The 17,147-nt window shown below is 38.0% G+C and overlaps 2 non-coding genes across 2 annotated transcripts; both read right to left on the reverse strand.

Annotated features, from left to right (window-relative positions):
- Positions 1-2,814: 2,814 nt before the first annotated feature.
- Positions 2,815-2,922, reverse strand: LOC148571873 (small nucleolar RNA R71). Its single transcript, XR_015908733.1, has one exon. It is a non-coding gene; the product is annotated as a small nucleolar RNA R71 (small nucleolar RNA).
- Positions 2,923-16,499: 13,577 nt separating this feature from the next.
- Positions 16,500-16,606, reverse strand: LOC148571874 (small nucleolar RNA R71). Its single transcript, XR_015908407.1, has one exon. It is a non-coding gene; the product is annotated as a small nucleolar RNA R71 (small nucleolar RNA).
- Between the last annotated feature and the right edge of the window lie 541 nt (positions 16,607-17,147).

The following is a 17,147-nucleotide window of genomic DNA, read 5'->3' on the forward strand; positions in this document are numbered from 1 at the left end:
CAGTGCACTTGCTGGTTAGTTGTGCGAAGTTGTGAAGTTATGTTTGGACCATGGTTCTGTGCACCAGTTGTGGCGCCATTGCCAGGGAGGGAACGAACAACAAATTTTACAACCTCAGAGTAACAATTTCGCATACCACTAATCATCTGGAGGTTCTCGATCATACTGGAATAGGATTCACCCTTCTTTTGCATCTGTCACTACGCCCAGCACTCGCGAGTTTGAAGTTCGTCACAGCCATCCCTTCCCAGATCCTACTCGGAATACCACAGACAAGGTTTAGACTTTCCGGATCTCAAGAATGGCCATCCATGGGTTCTAACTTATACCACGAAGATACTAATAAGTCGGACTCGGTCCCCTGTATTAGATATCTAAGAGATACTCATTCTAGCTTGGTTGCATGTAGAACAGAAGTGTTTGTCAGGTACGCGTTCATAAGTGAGAATGATGATGAGCGTCACATAATCATCACATTCATCATGTTCTTGGGTGCGAATGGATATCTTAGAAGCGGAATAAGTTGAATTGAATAGAAAACAGTAGTACTTTGCATTAAATCATGAGGAACAGCAGAGCTCCACACCTTAATCTATGGAGTGCAGAAACTCTACCGTTTGAAAATACATAAGTGATAATGGTCTAGGCATGGCCGAATGGCCAGCCCCCATGAAAGTCTAAGATAGCATAAAACTGATCAAAGATGATCCGAAGATGAAAATACAATAGTAAAAAGTCCTATTTATACTAAACTAGTTACTAGGGTTTACAGAAGTAAGTAATTGATGCATAAATCCACTTCCGGGGCCCACTTGGTGTGTGCTTGGGCTGAGCTTGAAGTTTACACGTGGAGAGGTCATTCTTGGAGTTGAACGCCAGTTTGTAACGTGTTTCTGGCGTTCAACTCTGGTTTGTGACATGTTTCTTGTTTGAGTCTTGAGTCAATTTTTAAGTTTGGTATCAATTGCATTTTTTCTAAAAATTTTTTATGCATTTTTCGAAAATTCATGCATTCATAGTGTTCTTCATGATCTTCAAGTTGTTCTTGGCCAGTCTTCTTGTTTGATCCTCATATTTTCTTGTTTTGTGTCTTTTCTTGTTTTTCATATGCATTCTTGCATTCATAGTGTCTATACATGAAAAATTTCTAAGTTTGGTGTCTTGCATGTTTTCTTTTCTTGAAAATTTTTCAAAAATAAGTTCCTGATGTTCATCTTGACATTCATAGTGTTCTTGGTGTTCATCTTGACATTCATAGTGTTCTTGCATTCATCACATGTTTTGATCCAAAAATTTTCATGCATTGAGTCTTTTTCATGTTTTTCTCTTTCTTCATTAAAAATTTAAAAAATAAAAAAAATATCTTTCCCTTTTTCACTCATAAATTTCAAAAATTTGGATTGAATTTTTCAAAAAATTTTAAAATCTAGTTGTTTTTATGAGTCAAATCAAATTTTTAATTTAAAAATCTTATCTTTTTCAAAATCTTTTTCAAAAATCAAAATCTTTTTCATTTTTTTCTTATTTATTTTCGAAAATTATAAAAATATTTTTCAAAAATATTTTTTTATTTTATCTCATAATTTTCGAAAATATCTTCAACAATTAATGTTTTGATTCAAAAATTTCAAGTTTGTTACTTGTTTGTTAAGAAAGATTCAAACTTTAAGTTCTAGAATCATATCTTGTGATTTCTTGTGAATCAAGTCATTAATTGTGATTTTAAAAATCAAAACTTTTTCAAAACTAATTTCAATCATATCTTTTCAAAAATATCTTTTTATCTTTTTTCAATATCATATCTTTTTCAAATAACTTTTCTAACTTCTTATCTTCTTATCTTTTCAAAATTAATTTTCAAATCTTTTTCAACTAACTTATTGACTTTTTGTTTGTTTTTTATCTCTTTCAAAACTACTTAACTAACTATCCCTCTCTAATTTTCGAAAATACCTCCCTCTTTTTCAAAAATTCTTTTTAATTAATTAATTGTTTCAATTTTTAATTTTAATTTTCATTTTATCTTAATTTTAGAAAATCATTAACACTTTTTCAAAATTAATTTTCGAAATTCACTCTCCCTTATCTTCCTCTATTTATTTAATTACTTACTAACACTTCTCTTCATCCCATATCTCTGCTCTCCTCACCCTTGTGTTTGGATTCTCCTCCCTTCTCTTTCCTTACATTACATTCTTTTCTTCTTCTACTCACACAAAGGAATCTCTATACTGTGACATAGAGGATTCCATATTTTCTTTGTTATTCCTTTCTTTGTCATAAGAGCAGGAGCAAGGACAAGAACATTCTTGTTGAAGCAGATCCTGAGCCTGAAAGGACTCTGAAAAGGAAACTAAGAGAAGTTAAAATACAACAATCAGAGACAACCTTACAGGAATTTTCGAACAAGAAGAGGAGATGGCAGCTGAAAATAATAATAATGCAAGGAGGATGCTTGGTGACTTTACTGCACCTAATTCCAATTTACATGGAAGAAGCATCTCCATCCCTACCATTGGAGCAAACAACTTTGAGCTGAAACCTCAATTAGTTTCTCTGATGCAACAAAACTGCAAGTTTCATGGACGTCCATCTGAAGATCCTTTTCAGTTCTTAACTGAATTCTTGCAGATATGTGATACTGTTAAGACTAATGGAGTAGATCCTGAAGTCTACATGCTCATGCTTTTCCCTTTTGCTGTGAGAGACAGAGCTAGAATATGGTTGGATTCTCAACCTAAAGATAGCCTGAACTCTTGGGATAAGCTGGTCAAGGCTTTCTTAGCCAAGTTCTTTCCTCCTCAAAAGCTGAGTAAGCTTAGAGTGGATGTTCAAACCTTCAAACAGAAAGAAGGTGAATCCCTCTATGAAGCTTGGGAGAGATACAAGGAACTGACCAAAAAGTGTCCTTCTGACATGCTTTCAGAATGGACCATCCTGGATATATTCTATGATGGTCTGTCTGAATTAGCTAAGATGTCATTGGATACTTCTGCAAGTGGATCCATTCACCTAAAGAAAATGCCTGCAGAAGCTCAAGAACTCATTGACATGGTTGCTAATAACCAGTTCATGTACACTTCTGAGAGGAATCCTGTGAGTAATGGGACGCCTCAGAAGAAAGGAGTTCTTGAAATTGATACTATGAATGCCATATTGGCTCAGAATAAAATATTGACTCAGCAAGTCGATATTGTTTCTCAGAGTCTGAATGGAATGCAAGCTGCATCCAACAGTACTCAAGAGGCATCTTCTGAAGAAGAAGTTTATGATCCTGAGAACCCTGCAATTGCAGAGGTGAACTACATGGGTGAACCATATGGAAACACCTATAACCCCTAATGGGAAATCATCCAAATCTCTCATGGAAGGATCAACAAAAGCCTCAACAAGGCTTTAATAATGGTGGAAGAAACAGGTTTAGCAATAGCAAGCCTTTTCCATCATCCACTCAGCAACAGACAGAGAACTCTGAACAAAGTACCTCTAATTTAGCAAACTTAGTCTCTGATCTATCTAGGGCCACTCTGAGTTTCATGAATGAAACAAGGTCCTCCATTAGAAATTTGGAGGCCCAAGTGGGCCAACTGAGTAAGAAGATCACTGAAACCCCTCTTAGTGCTCTCCCAAGCAATACAGAAGAAAATCCAAAAGGAGAGTGCAAGGCCATTGACATAGTCAACATGGCCGAACCTAGAGAGGAAGGGGAGGACATGAATCCCAAGGAGGAAGACCTTCTGGGACGTCCAGTGATCAACAAGGAGTTTTCCTTTGAGGAACCAAAGGACTCTGAGGCTCATCTAGAGACCATAGAGATTCCATTAAACCTCCATACACCCTTCATGAGCTCTGATGAGTATTCCTCTTCAGAAGAGAATGAGGATGTTACTAAAGAGCAAGTTGTCAAGTTCCTTGGTGCAATCATGAAGTTGAATGCCAATTTATTTGGTAATGAGACTTGGGGAGATGAACCTCCCCTGTTCACCAATGAACTAAATGCATTGGATCAACTGAGATTGCCTCAGAAGAAACAGGATCCTGGAAAGTTCCTAACACCTTGTACCATAGGCACCATGACCTTTGAGAAGGCTCTATGTGACCTTGGGTCAGGAATAAACCTCATGCCACTCTCTGTAATGGAGAAACTGGGAATCTTTGAGGTACAAGCTGCTAAAATCTCATTAGAGATGGCAGATAATTCCAGAAAACAGGCTTATGGACAAGTAGAGGACATGTTAGTAAAGGTTGTAGGCCTTTACATCCCTGCTGATTTCATAATCTTAGATACTGGGAAGGATGAGGATGAATCCATCATCCTTGGAAGACACTTCCTAGCCACAGCAAGAGCTGTGATTGATGTTAACAGAGGTGAACTAGTCCTTCAATTGAATGAGGACTCCCTTGAGTTTAAAACTCAAGGACATCCTTCTGTAAACATGGAAAAGAGGCACAGTAAGCTTCTCTCAAAACAGAGTCAACCAGAGCCCCCACAGTTAAACTCTAAGTTTGGTGTTGGGAGGCCACAACCAAACTCTAAGTTTGGTGTTGAACTCCCATATCCAAACTCTAAGTTTGGTGTTGGGGAGTCTCAACAATGCTCTGAACATCTGTAAGGCTCCATGAGAGCCCACTGTCAAGCTATTGACATTAAAGAAGCGCTTGTTGGGAGGCAACCCAATTTTTATTTATGTAATTTTATTTTTATTTTTGTTGTTCTTTCATGTTTTATTAGGTTCATGATCATGTGGAGTCACAAAATAAATAGAAAAATAAAAAACAGAATCAAAAATAGCAGAAGAAAAATCACACCCTGGAGGATGGGCTTACTGGAGTTCAACGCCAGAACAGAGCATGGATCTGGCGTTGAACGCCCAAAACAAGCAGCATCCTGGCATTCAAACGCCAGAAATGCACACTGAGGAAAGCTGGCGCTGAATGCCAGAAACAAGCATAGAACTGGCGTTCAACGCCAGAAACATGCTGCATCTGGGCGATGAACGCCCAGAACAAGCATCAATTCGGCGTTTAAACACCAGAATTGCATGCAAAGGCATTTTACATGCCTAATTGGTGCAGGGATGCAATTCCTTGACACCTCAGGATCTGTGGACCCCACAGGATCATCTCAGCATCTGTGGACCCCACAGGATCCCCACCTACCTCCACTCATATTCTTCCCTCTTCTCAATGTTCATCCTCTCTTCCCAATAAACACCCTTCCCCAAAACCCTCACCAATCACCTCAAGCTCTCTTCCCTATTACCTATTCACCACTCACTTCCACCCACTCTTCCCCATAAACCTACTTCATACACCCAACCTACCTTCAAAATTCAAAATCACTTTCCCACCCAAACCCACCCTAAATGGCCGAACCTAACCCCTCTCCCTTCACTATATAAACCCCTCCATTCTTCTTCAATTTCACACAACACAACCCCCTCCTCCTCTTCTTGGCCGAAACACATCTCTCTCTCCCTCTCCTCCATTTCTTCTTCTTCTTCATCTATTCTTTCTTTTCTTACTCGAGGGCGAGCAATATTCTAAGTTTGGTGTGGTAAAAGCATAAAGCTTTTTGTTTTTCCATTACCATGGCACCTAAGACCGGAGAATCCTCTAGAAAAGGGAAAGGGAAGACAAAAGCTTCCACCTCCGAGTCATGGGAGATGGAAAGATTCATCTCCAAAGCCCATCAAGACCACTTCTATGATGTTGTGGCCAAGAAGAAGGTGATCCCCGAGGTCCCTTTCAAACTCAAGAGAAATGAGTATCCGGAAATCTGACATGAAATCCAAAGAAGAGGTTGGGAAGTTCTAACAAAACCCTTCCAACAAGTCGGAAATCTAATGGTTCAAGAGTTCTATGCTAATGCATGGATCACTAGGAACCATGATCAAAGTAAGAACCCGAACCCAAAGAATTATCTCACCATGGTTCGGGGGAAATACTTAGATTTTAGTCCGGAAAATGTGAGGTTGGCGTTTAACTTGCCTATGATGCAAGGAGATGCACGCCCCTATACTAGAAGGGTCAACTTTGATCAAAGGTTGGACCAAGTCCTTATGGACATATGTGTGGAAGGAGCTCAATGGAAGATTGACTCAAAAGGCAAACCGGTTCAACTTAGAAGACTGGACCTCAAGCCTGTGGCTAGAGGATGGTTGGAGTTCATCCAACGCTCCATCATTCCCACTAGCAACCGATCTAAAGTTACTGTGGATCGAGCCATCATGATTCATAGCATCATGATTGGAGAGGAAGTAGAAGTTCATGAAGTCATCTCCCTTGAACTCTACAGAATAGCCGAAAAGCCCTCCCCCTTGGCAAGGCTAGCTTTCCCTCATCTTATTTGCCATCTATGTTACTCAGCTGGAGCTTTCATAGAAGGAGACATTCCCATTGAGGAAGAGAAGCCCATCACTAAGAAAAGGATGGAGAGAACAAGAGAGCCCACTCATGGAGCTCAAGAAACACGTGAGGAAGCTCATCATCAAGAAATCCCTGAGATACCTCAAGGGATGCACTTTCCTCCACAGAATTTTTGGGAGCAAATCAACACCTCCCTAGGAGAACTAAGTTCCAACATGGGACAACTAAGGGTGGAACATCAAGAGCACTCCATCATCCTCCATGAAATTAGAGAAGATCAAAGAGCTATGAGGGAGGAGCAACAAAGACAAGAAAGAGACATAGAAGAGCTCAAGGACATCATTGGTTCATCAAGAAGGAAACGCCACCATCACTAAGGTGGACTCATTCCTTGTTCTTAAATTTTCTGTTTTTCGTTTTCTTATGTTAAATGTTTATCTATGTTTGTGCCTTTATTATATGATCATTAGTGTCTAAGTGTCTATGCCTTAAAGTAGTGAATATGAATCCATCACCTCTCTTAAATGAAAAATTTTTTTAATTCAAAAGAACAAGAAGTACATGAGTTTCGAATTTATCCTTGAACTTAGTTTAATTATATTGATGTGGTGACAATACTTTTTATTTTCTGAATGAATGCTTGAACAGTGCATATGTCTTTTGAAGTTGTTGTTTATGAATGTTAAATATGTTGGCTCTTGAAAGAATGATGAACAGGAGACATGTTATTTGATAATCTGAAAAATCATAAAAATGATTCTTGAAGCAAGAAAAAGTAGTGAATACAAAAGCTTGCAGAAAAAAATATAAAAGAAAAATGGCAAAAAAAAATATAGAAAGAAAAAGAAAAAGCAAGCAGAAAAGCCAAAAGCTCTTAAAACCAAAAGGCAAGAGCAAAAAGCCAATAACCCTTAAAACCAAAAGGCAAGGGTAATAAAAAGGATCCCAAGGCTTTGAGCATCAGTGGATAGGAGGGCCTAAAGGAATAAAATCCTGGCTTAAGCGGCTAAACCAAGCTGTCCCTAACCATGTGCTTGTGGCGTGAAGGTGTCAAGTGAAAACTTGAGACTAAGCGGTTAAAGTCAAGGTCCAAAGCAAAAAAAGAGTGTGCTTAAGAACCCTGGACACCTCTAATTAGGGACTTTAGCAAAGCTGAGTCACAATCTGAAAAGGTTCACCCAATTATGTGTCTGTGGCATTTATGTATCCGGTGGTAATACTGGAAAACAAAGTGCTTAGGGCCACGACCAAGACTCATAAAGTAGCTGTGTTCAAGAATCAACATACTGAACTAGGAGAATCAATAACACTATCTGAACTCTGAGTTCCTATAGATGCCAATCATTCTGAACCTCAATGGATAAAGTGAGATGCCAAAACTATTCAAGAGGTAAAAAGTTACAAGTCCCGCTCATCTGATTGGAGCTATGTTTCATTGATATTTTAGAATTTATAGTATATTCTCTTCTTTTTATCCTATTTGATTTTCAGTTGCTTGGGGACAAGCAACAATTTAAGTTTGGTGTTGTGATGAGCGGATAATTTATACGCTTTTGGCATTGTTTTTAGTATGTTTTTAGTAGGATTTAGTTACTTTTAAGGATGTTTTTATTAGTTTTTATGTTAAATTCACATTTTTGGACTTTACTATAAGTTTGTGTGTTTTTATGTGATTTCAGGTATTTTCTGGCTGAAATTGAGGGACTTGAGCAAAAATCAGATTCAGAGGTAGAAGAAGGACTGCTGATGCTGTTGGATTCTGACCTCCCTGCACTCAAAGTGGATTTTCTGGAGCTACAGAACTCAAAATGGCACGCTTCCAATTGAGTTGGAAAGTAGACATCCAGGGCTTTCCAGCAATATATAATAGTTTAAACTTTGCTCAAGGATAGACGATGTAAACTGGCGTTCAACGCCAGTTCCATGTTGCGGTCTGGCTTCCAGCGCCGAAAACAAGTTACAAGTTGGAGTTCAACGCCAGAAACAGGTTACAACCTGGCGTTGAACGCCCAAAACAGCCCAGGCACGTGAGAAGCTTAAGTCTCAGCCCCAGCACACACCAAGTGGGTCCCAGAAGTGGATTTTTGCACTATCTATCATAGTTTACTCATTTTCTGTAAACCTAGGTTACTAGTTTAGTATTTAAACAAATTTTAGAGATTTATTTTGCACCTCATGACATTTTAGATCTGAACTTTATACTCTTTGACGGCATGAGTCTCTGAACACCATTGTTGGGGGCGAGGAGCTTTGCTGTGTCTCGATGAATTAATGCAATTATTTCGGTTTTCTATTCAAACACGCTTGTTTCTATCTAAGATGTTCATTCGCACTTCAATATGATGGATGTGATGATCCGTGACACTTATCACCATTCTTAACCTATGAACGTGTGCCTGACAACCACCTCCGTTCTACCTTCGATTGAATGAGTATCTCTTAGATTCCTTAATCAGAATCTTTGTGGTATAAGCTAGAATCCATTGTCAGCATTCTTGAGAATCCGGAAAGTCTAAACCTTGTCTGTGGTATTCCGAGTAGGATTCAGGGATTGAATGGCTGTGACGAGCTTCAAACTCGCGATTGTTGGGCGTAGTGACAGACGCAAAAGAATAAAGGGATTCTATTCCGACATGATCGAGAACCAACAGATGATTAGCCGTGCTGTGACAGAGCATTTGGACCATTTTCACTGAGAGGACGGGAAGTAGCCATTGACAACGGTGACACCTTACATACAGCTTGCCATGGAAGGAACCTTGCGTGCGTGAAGAAGAAGACAGGGAGAAAGCAGAGATTCAGAAGACAAAGCATCTCCAAAACTCCAACATATTCTCCATTGTTGCACAATAAGTATTTATTTTATGCCCTTTCACTTGTTACAATTTAAACTAATAATTATTATTGATATTATATCCTGACTAAGAATTGCAAGATAACTATAGATTGCTTCAAACCAACAATCTCCGTGGGATTCGACCTTACTCACGTAAGGTATTACTTGGACGACCCAGTGCACTTACTGGTTAGTGGTACGAGTTGTGAAAAGTGTGATTTACAATTCGTGCACCAAGTTTTTGGCGCCGTTGCCAGGGAGAGAACGGACAACAAATTTTACAACCTCAGAGTAACAATTTCACATACCAAGTTTTTGGCGCCGTTGCCAGGGATTGTTCGAGTTTGGACAACTGACGGTTCATCGTATTGCTCAGATTGGGTAATTTTCTTCTTATTTTATTTTCAAAAAGTTTTCAAAAAATTTTTCAAAAATATTTTCTTCTTTTTCGTTTTTCCCAATTAATATTCGAAAAAAATAATATTTTCAAAAAAAAATAAAATATTTTTTCTTCAGAATTTTTAAGAATGAATTCTAGCGTTTCATGAAAAATGTTGGAGCCTGGCTGGCTGCAAAGCCATGTCTAAATTCTTTTAGATTGAGGCTCCCAAACCATCATCACAAGAGCAAGCTAGTTGTTCCTAATCCATCTGCTATTGTATGACTGATGTATATTCTAAAGCTTGACTGGCTATTAAGCCATGTCTAACCCTCAGATTGGAGCTTTAGACTAAAGAGCACAAGATTTCTAGAATTCATATTAAAAATTTTGGAATCCTTATTTTTCTTTTTCACATTAATTTTCGAAAAATTCAAAAAAATCATAAAATCATAAAAATAAAAAATATTTTGTGTTTCTTGTTTGAGTCTTGAGTCAATTTCAAGTTTGGTGTCAATTGCATTTTTTTAAAAAAAATTCTTTGCATTTTTCGAAAATTGCATTCATGCATTGTATTCATCATGATCTTCCAGTTGTTCTTGATAACCCTTCTTGATTGATCTTCATATTATATTGTTTTGTGTGTCTTTTCTTGTTTTTCATATGCATTCTTGCATTCATAGTGTCTATGCATGAAAAATTTCTAAGTTTGGTGTCTTGCATGTTTTCTTTTCTTGAAAATTTTTCAAAAATAAAGTCTTGATGTTCATCTTGATCTTCAAAGTGTTCTTGGTGTTCATCTTGACATTCATTGTAACACCCTAACTACCAAAGCTCACGCTTCCGGCTGCGCAACTCTGATAGCTCGGATATTACGACGACACTTATACTATTTAATACTAAAATATGAGCCTGTTTGAAACTTTAAACCGCAACATCGCTCCCAAAAATACTTTCGTTCGATAACGTACACTCACAGGATACCATACAATTTACAAAAGCTCATAAAGAGTACATCCATATATGTATACACATATATATAAATAATATTACAAGCATTAGACAATACAATTCCTATCCCTCTTACAGAATATCTCAAGATAAAGGTGAGGGTACAAATAATAGTCTAAAGCAATACAGAGCATTTCAACCACAACTAAATAAACTCTTCGTAACTTCTGCGCCCATATCCTGAAAGGGGAAAAATGTAGGGGGGTGAGAACATCATCCTCGAAAGGGTTCTCAGTAGAGGGTTTTTGGGAATTACTGTAATAGGATACGTGAAGATAAACCGTACCAGTGATTAATAACCGTCTTATGCCTCTTTTCAAAAACAACGGTTTACAATAAAAGTAAAGTCGGAAATCTTTTCTGAAAGAGGAACCATTCAATTCTCAAAAACTCAAAAGCCTTTCAAAACGGTTTATCTAAACTGAACAAAATAGCCTTTCATATTTTATTCCAAACCAGAAACACAAAACCGAAATCAACCATCGGTTCATCTCATTCCAACCACGGCCCTAGGCCCAAACAATCCAACCATCAACCAATCACCACAGTCCAACAGAGTCCCAGATGCAAACACAGATAAGAAGTTCAAGCATAAACAAACAGTTATTACAAGTAGAACAGTTAGCAATTAATCACATAGGCAAACCAAGTATAATATGCACACCCAACCAATGTCACACAAATGCATATGATGCATGCCTGTCCCTAGTGGCTGATGATATCATCTGTCGGTTATAGAGCTAACCCGACAAGTCCTGGTAGCTAACCATTGGACTGTCCCTCTGTCGTGCATCCCCAATTCGAGTTATACTCATCATAAATTTGATCATAATCATGATCCATATCCATCACCCTCACTGGTGAATATTTATCCATCACCATCACTGGTGAATATTTATGGGGGCGAGCTCATCCGGGCCTTTCACAGTGCCCGGCCACACTTACGACATAGGGTCAACAGAGTATCAACTCTCGACTTGGAGCACGTGGTGGCTAGTCACTGCTACTACCCAGGGAAACTCGTATCTCAGATAGTGGAAGTGCAACATTCACATTTATCAATGATTCAACATAAACATGCATTCAATCTCATCCATGGATCAACATCCATCTCAGCCATCCGGCTCACGGTTCAGTCCAGAACCAGCCAATATTCATATCATACACAGCCATTCCGGCTCACAACAAAACAACACTTCCACCATTCAACATCATTAAATTCATAAAGTCGGCATTTAAGCCATAAATCATTTTCTCAATTCATTTCACTTTGAAATCGAGTTTCAACTCTTTTCAGCCTTGGCTTTAAAGATCTCATTTCTCAAATCATCTCAGGCTCATAAGCCACTTTTACTCAAGGTAAATTCCCCTTTGAAAACAATGCCACTCTCGGCATCCTCTTTCCAAACTTCCATAACCATGGCAAGTTAAAGATTTATTTTGAAACATTCAAAATCATCCATTCAACAATGGGATTTTATAACAAAGTTTCTCGGCAGAGTCCCAAGTCTTTAGGGGAGAATAACATATCTCATTTCGCCAAATTCATTTAAAATCATTAAAACCTTGGCTTTCTGATTTGAGTAAGAAAATAGGATCTAAGCCAAACCGAGTCACGTAATCTTTACTTCTTTCAAAACCATTTCCTTTACTTAAACAAAACCAGCTTCAATTCCATAATTAAATCTGAAGCGTTTCAAACTGATAAGAGAATCATTTTTGTTGTGTTAAACTAGAGTTCAAAAGATACTTTGAATCTTATTTAAAACGTCAAAATAATGAGGCTCATCAATCGAAATCCAATTCCTTTTAAAATCACGAAAACTCTCCCAAGGGACAATCTTTGTGTTTAATAGAGAAAAATATAAACCCATTTTACCTTTTAAAACAGCCTCAAAGCAAAATTCTCTTTCGAATGACTTGTACCCAAAGACATACTGTTCTTCTTGGAAAATAAGGAGAAATCATGATTCTCTTTTCAATAATTCTTTCAAAGCATAACTTCATTGCTTTCTTAATTGTTCTAAGTAAAGGTAATAAAAGAAGACATAATTTCACAATCCTCAAAATAGATAGGAAAGGCATTAAACTCAAAATTCCCCAATTAACATTTCAAATAAGGACTCGGATTCTATAGAAATTTCGGCAGCACCTCCCCTAAAATTTGGACTTTTGCCACCCGGTTCGGGTCCCAACTAAACCGTTTCTCATTCCTTTTCAACAGCTCAAAACCAGAAATCAATTCAAAAGCAAGCTAAATCCAACAGTCGCCTCAGTGGCATATCTCAAGGAAGCCATTTCAAAAATCAACTCAATATCAACCGATTTAACTCATTTCTAAAGCTTTAAAGAATCGGTTCAGCAATAAATCATTTATCAAAACCAAATCAATTAAAGCAACCCAGGCTGAATTTCGAGAGTATTCTATCTTTCACATCATCAAAATAATTGACTCAATTCAAACCAATCCTCAACGGATTAAACTCATTTCAAATCTTTAAAGAATCAACTTCAAACATTACATTTCACAAGCCACACAACAATTCGGCCAAACCAACATCCATAGTCATTCGAGTCAATCAAATAATACATAAGGCAGATACAATCACCAAATACACAATATTTCACATCAGTACCCATATGTAATAATTCCAACAATAAACTATAGTTTTTGGAAAGCGTCCCTACCTCAAAACGCAAATCCATAAACCCAAAAGTCTCACAGAGTCCTTTCCGGCTCAACCCGAACTGACGGCAACCAAAACCTCAGCTCCCAGCCACTCTCGCAATAACCAAGGTAACACTATTCGCAACATACAACAATCGAAACTCAATCTTATAGCAATTGACACCACAAAACTCAGCGTGAGATAACGGAACAGTAACAAAGGGCTTTCAAATTAAAACGCTTACCGAACCGAAGGAACGGCTGAACCGAAATAGCGGCGGTCTCCGAACTGGTTCGGCGGCAGCCCCATAAGCCATCCTAGGCGGCAACGGTGATCCGACTCCGGCGACTGAAATCAATATACAGTGATTGTAACGTTTCCAGAAACTCAGGAGAAACGAAACCCAATACTTAAAACCTTACCGGCAGGATTTTTCGGTGACGGCAGAAACAGCCAGAGGCTTTGGCGATGGTCCCAGAAGTCACGGAACCACTCCCGGCTGCCAGGAACACAGAGGCGCAGCTCCCTTCTCCAGCGGCGACACCTGCGGCGGTGGCTGGTGCAGCAGCTCACAACGCAAGTAGCAGCGGCGGCTTGGACCTCTTTCTTCCCTTCGGATCAGATCGGACGGACCTCCAGCAGTGGCGGCGGCGGACCAGAGCAGCAGGACGGAGGGGATGATGACTGCTCAGACAGCAGTGACGGCACACGACAGAGCGCGACGGCAGCGGCGAGTGTCTCCCTGCTCGACGCCGACTCCACGTCCCTCTCATGGTCTCTCTCTCCCCTCTGGTCGCGACTCACGACGGCGCAAAACGCGAAGGGCTGCAGCACAGGCGGCGATAGCAGGGCGCGACGCGACGGTGTGGCGCGATGCTCTTCTTCCTCCTCGGCCAGACGACGGCGCGATGGCGGTGGTGAAGCCCAGCGCGCGGCGCAGTCTCTTCCTTGTGTTCTCTCCTCCGCGACGGCAAGGGCGGCGAGGCGCGGCGGGGCACGCAGTGGGCTGAACACGGCGGCGAGGTCCCCTTCGCTCTCCTCCGATCAACAGTCAGAGATCCTCCCCTCTCTACTTCTTCCCGTTTCCTCCTAACCCCTTCTTCTTTTGTTCTTCGTTTTGTTTGTAGCTGCTACTGCCATAGCGTTAGGTGCGGCTGTGTGTGTTGGGTTTAGGGGAACTGGGTTACCGGGTAGGGTTTTTCAAGGTTAGGGTTCATTTTCAAAAATTAGGGTTAAGGGCATTTTAGTAATTTTACTTAAAAATAGGGTAATATAGTAATTGAAACCCAATTTAAATCCAACACTAATTATATATAGAAAATACTATTTGCTCACCAATTTCACAAATTATTTTCAATAAAATATCCAAATCAAATAATTAGAAGTAATATAATTAAATCCCTTATTTTCCAAAGTATCAGTATTAATATTGAAAATATTACTTATTTAATTCAAATCATATAGAAATCCTTATTATTTCACAACTACCAACTTTATACTCTGAATATAGAAAATAATCCAATAATTGTGAAATTGGATAATAACCATATCTTATCTCAAATTCAATAAATCAAAACTTGCCTTAATTATCTTTAATAAAATGATTTCCGAAATTAAGGCTATAAATAACTATATGATTTGAGACTTGATCATAATAAGACTTTTCAAAAGTTCTGGGTCTTACATTCATAGTGTTCTTGCATACATCACATGTTTTAATCCAAAATTTTCATACATTAAGTCTTTTTCATGTTTTTTTCTTTCTTCATTAAAAATTCAAAATTCAAAAAAATATCTTTCCCTTTTTCACTCATAAATTTCGAAAATTTGGATTGACTTTTTCAAAAATTTTTAAAATCTAGTTGTTTTTATGAGTCAAATCAAATTTTCAATTTAAAAATCTTATCTTTTTCAAAATCTTTTTCAAAAATCAAAATCTTTTTCATTTTTTTCTTATTTATTTTTGAAAATTATAAAAATATTTTTCAAAAATCTTTTTTTATTTTATCTCATAATTTTCGAAAATATCTTCAACAATTAATGTTTTGATTCAAAAATTTCAAGTTTGTTACTTGCTTGTTAAGAAAGATTCAAACTTTAAGTTCTAGAATCATATCTTGTGATTTCTTGTGAATCAAGTCATTAATTGTGATTTTAAAAATCAAATCTTTTTCGAAACTAATTTCAATCATATCTTTTCAAAAATATCTTTTTATCTTATCTTTTTCAAATATCTTTTCTAACTTCTTATCTTCTTATCTTTTAAAAATTGATTTTCAAAATTTGTTTCAACTAACTAATTAACTTTTTGTTTGTTTCTTATCTTTTTCAAAACTACCTAACTAACTATCCCTCTCTAATTTTCGAAAATACCTCCCTCTTTTTCAAAAATTCTTTTTAATTAATTAATTGTTTCAATTTTTAATTTTAATTTTCATTTTATCTTAATTTTCGAAAATCATTAACACTTTTTCAAAATTAATTTTCGAAATTCCCTCTCCCTCATCTTCCTCTATTTATTTAATTACTTACTAATACTTCTCTTCATCTCATATCTCTGTTATCCTCACCCTTGTGTTTGGATTCTCCTCCCTTCTCTTTCCTTACATTACATTCTTTCCTTCTTCTACTCACCCAAAGGAATCTCTATACTGTGACATAGAGGATTCCATATTTTCTTTGTTATTCCCTTCTTTGTCATATGAGCAGGAGCAAGGACAAGAACATTCTTGTTGAAGCAGATCCTGAACCTGAAAGGACTCTAAAAAGGAAACTAAGAGAAGTTAAAATACAACAATCCAAAGACAACCTTACAGGAATTTTCGAACAAGAAGAGGAGATGGCAGCCGAAAATAATAATAATGCAAGGAGGATGCTTGGTGACTTTACTGCACCTAATTCCAATTTACATGGAAGAAGCATCTCCATCCCTACCATTGGAGCAAACAACTTTGAGCTGAAACCTCAATTAGTTTCTCTGATGCAACAAAACTGCAAGTTTCATGGACTTCCATCCGAAGATCCTTTTCAGTTTTAAACTGAATTCTTGCAGATATGTGATACTGTTAAGACTAATGGAGTAGATCCTGAAGTCTACAGGCTCATGCTTTTCCCGTTTGCTGTAAGAGACAGAGCTAGAATATGGTTGGACTCTCAACCTAAGGATAGCCTGAACTCTTGGGATAAGCTGGTCAAGGCTTTCTTAGCCAAGTTCTTTCCTCCTCAAAAGCTGAGTAAGCTTAGAGTGGATGTTCAAACCTTCAGACAGAAAGAAGGTGAATCCCTCTATGAAGCTTGGAAGAGATACAAAGATTGACCAAAAAGTGTCCTTCTGACATGCTTTCAGAATGGACCATCCTAGATATATTCTATGATGGTCTGTCTGAATTAGCTAAGATGTCATTGGATACTTCTGTAGGTGGATCCATTCACCTAAAGAAAACGCCTGCAGAAGCTCAAGAACTCATTGACATGGTTGCTAACAACCAGTTCATGTACACTTCTGAGAGGAATCCTGTGAGTAATGGGACGCCTCAGAAGAAGGGAGTTCTTGAAATTAATACTCTGAATACCATATTGGCTCAGAATAAAATATTGACTCAGCAAGTCAATATGATTTCTCAGAGTCTGAATGGAATGCAAGCTGCATCCAACAGTACTCAAGAGACATCTTCTGAAGAAGAGCTTATGATCCTGAGAATCCTGCAATTGCAGAGGTGAACTACATGGGTGAACCATATGGAAACACCTATAACCCCTCATAGAGAAATTATCCAAATCTCTCATGGAAGGATCAACAAAAGCCTCAACAAGGCTTTAATAATGGTGGAAGAAACAGGTTTAGCAATAGCAAGCCTTTTCCATCATCCACTCAGCAACAGAC

The sequence above is a fragment of the Arachis ipaensis genome, chromosome B3 (genome assembly GCF_059453495.1).
Source record: "Arachis ipaensis isolate K30076 ecotype BB chromosome B3, ASM5945349v1, whole genome shotgun sequence".
NCBI classification, from domain to species: Eukaryota; Viridiplantae; Streptophyta; class Magnoliopsida; order Fabales; family Fabaceae; genus Arachis; species Arachis ipaensis.